General features: G+C 45.8%; 1 pseudogene; it reads right to left on the bottom strand.

The window, feature by feature from the left end:
• Nucleotides 1–203: 203 nt before the first annotated feature.
• Nucleotides 204–612, bottom strand: LOC110311140 (annotated as a pseudogene).
• Nucleotides 613–3,143: the final 2,531 nt, after the last annotated feature.

Below are 3,143 nucleotides of genomic sequence, written 5' to 3'. Positions count from 1 at the left end.
TTTTTTTTTTTAAACTCACAATCACAATACAGTGTTCAAGGAGGCCAAACCTTTTACCAGTAACGAACACTATAAGCCTCATTAAACATTTATAGTTAGATCTCTTTCGTGGCCATTCTGAAGCCCTAGAGCTGTACAAGTCCACACTTGTACTATCAATTATACAGAACCAATTTTACATTTCTTCAGCTTGAATTTCTTGACTAGATGAAACCATTTGCAGTCCTGCACTACTGCAGCACCTCGCTGAAGCCCTCTCAGAGCTTGCCATCTCTCTGGTTCTGGGCACAGCCCAGAAACGGATTTCTAGAGAGCAAGGTCCAAAAGACGGCTGGTCCTGCAGCTGGGCTCCCTGAGGCTCCTGGCTAGCGATGCCTGGCTTTGCAGACTCAGCATTACCACTTCCGCTGAAGCCCCCAGTGATGGTGTGACCCCACTGCAGAGCCCACAGCCACACTGGCTGCAGAGGAAGCCACTTGGCTGACAGGCCTGGCTGCTGGGGCACTGCGGCAGGTGAGCCAACTGCAGGTGCTCTTCCGGGAGCAGCCCTCATCTGAGGGCCCCGGCCGGAGGGGTCACCCGGGAAGTGCAGCTACAGCCTCCACAGGGCATCCTAACTTCCTATCTGTCTTCCTAACTGTCTATCCAAGGAATATCCAAGGTCTCGCCTGAGTTCCAGGCGAGACCCAAGAAGTCATTTGTTCACCTCAGAAAGAAAGGAGAAAGGCAGCTAACAGTTCTCTCAATTACGACTTCTCAAAGGCATAACTCCAGGACTGTTAGGACAGATGGCTCAGAACATAAAAATACTTTCTGTGTATAACTCACGGCCTGAATTTGATCCCCAGATCATATGGTAGAAGGAGAGAGCTGTTTCCAAAAGTTGTCCACTGACCTTCACAAACATGCCATAGCGTGTGTATGCATGCACATATCTGTATTTACACATGTGCATGGTTGAACACACACACACACACACACAATTAAAAATGTTAAAAGCATAACTCCGGATTACATTAGGATGTAATATGGTGTTGAGTCAAATGACTCCGGGGAAAGAACACTGAACACTGGTGGTAACAGCCAGCTTACATCAAGGTAAGCTGTGTAAGCTGGTGGCTCTCTGTGTGTGGTCTGATACCCAGGGGTCTCCTGTCATGTCTCCTTGTGGGGTGGCCCAGCCTGATCCAACAGCTGAGGGTTTTTTTTTTTAATATTTACGTTAGTTTGAATTGTGTATATGTATGTATATTCATATAGGAGTATGTGCATATGTGTCCAGAAAAAGAGTCAGCTCGTCATATCTCCTGGAGCTGGAGTTACAGGCCACCGTGAGTCACCTGAAATGGGCCCTAGGAACAGAACCTAGGTCTTTTGGAAGATCAACACATGCTCTTAACCACTGAGCCACAGTGACAACCACCAAGAATCAAGTGGCTTTGGGTTTGGGGTTTTATGTTTGTTTTTGTGATTCTGTACTAGAAATCAGGGCATCTGTCCCCTGCTTTCAGAACTTCTGACATTTATTAACTCGTGACCTCTTGCTGGGTCTGTTTCTTCATCTAAGCGGCTCCGGAGTGTGCGAGCACTGTTGAGCTTCCAGCACCAAAATATAAACAAGCCCCAAAGATTAGCTGAGCATAATGATAGACACCAACAGTCCTCTCTATTCAGGGGGCTGAGGCAGGAGGATCACTTGGCCCCAGGAATTGAAGTCTCATTTGGGCAAAATAGAGAGAATCCATCACAAAGAAGAAAAAACAAAAACAAACAAACAACCCCCTCTCCCCCAAAAAAAAAACCCCAAAAAGCAAAAAACAAAGTTCAGTATAAACCAAGTTACGATGTCTGGGCTTCATCTTCTGAGATTCTGACTAAAAATACTAAAGTTACGTTGGGAGGTGGCAAGGATGTCACCCTCTAAAATAAACAACAAAGTGTTTACTCCTCATGTCTCTAACCCACAGGCAGGGTTGAGAACAAGGTTCAGTTTGCATAGGCGCCGCCCAGATTTGTGCCCAATGGTGACGTTTGCATCCTAAGCCAGGGCTGTGTTGTGAATGCTGGCTTGATGGGACCTACCCAGTATAACACAGTATATGGATCTTTGATTGAATCAAGACACAAACTCTATAGAAAAGCATGTCTCATACCCCGACCCACCTTGTCCTTGTAGTGTGCCTCCTGTTGGCATACAGGATTCTGTTGACACTGCAGGTTGGTGACCTCCTGTCACCTGCGAGCCATGGCACTCTGGGCAGACTGCTGAGCTCTGTGCCTCCTTACCGATAGTTCAGTACTTCACAGCACACCAAGACAGTGGCGTAAGATAGGTTTCCAAAGAGTGATTGTTGTTTATAATAGTTATTATTCAGCCCTTTAAAACGATGTTTTGGTCAGCGATGGGCCATGTACATAGACGGTCTCATAAGATAGCAGTAACAGATTTGAAAACTTCTTACCTTCTAGCAACATGGTAACTGTTCAAAAATCAGGGGACCTTATTCACTGTTTTCTGGGGAATCTACTGTAAAACAACTCTGTAGTCATAAAAGTATAGCACATGTAATTATGGATGGCATGCTATACCTACAATGGATGACTCATACACTGTTATGCCTGTTTATCGTTATTCAGAGTGCATTCCTTCATGTATGGGAAACCTTTATCGAGATGCAGACTGACTGTCTAGTATGTGAGAGGCCCTGGATGGTGTCCCTGAGACCCTAAAAAAGACAAAACAAAATGTTTACTGTACATCTCCTTGCTTTAGACTTTGGAATCCAAGTACATCCCATGTTGGCCACCCTGTTGATTGCATGAGACCACATAGAGTGGCTGACCCATACTCCTGAGTTGGCGTCGGGGCAATGGAAACTCTGACAGAACCTCCTACCATTATAAGAATGTGTTCCCCGTGTGATACGACACATGGCTGTACTTCTAAGGAAGCGGGTGTGGGTGGGGATACGATTGGACAAATGCTGGCTACTCGCTTGGCCATGGGTTTGTTTTACCTGCTCTGGTTGGCTTGTCTCCTAACAACGTGCCAACTGCTGTTTCTTTTTTGAGGTTGCAAGCTTGGGCATAAGGGAAAAAGCACTTTTCTTAATTTTCTGGTGCTAATAGAAGATGTTGGAGAG

Source organism: Mus caroli, chromosome 16, assembly GCF_900094665.2.
Source record: "Mus caroli chromosome 16, CAROLI_EIJ_v1.1, whole genome shotgun sequence".
Taxonomy (NCBI): Eukaryota; Metazoa; Chordata; class Mammalia; order Rodentia; family Muridae; genus Mus; species Mus caroli.
Note: the sequence above shows the minus strand (reverse complement) of the source record. Positions and strands in the feature narration are given on the sequence as shown.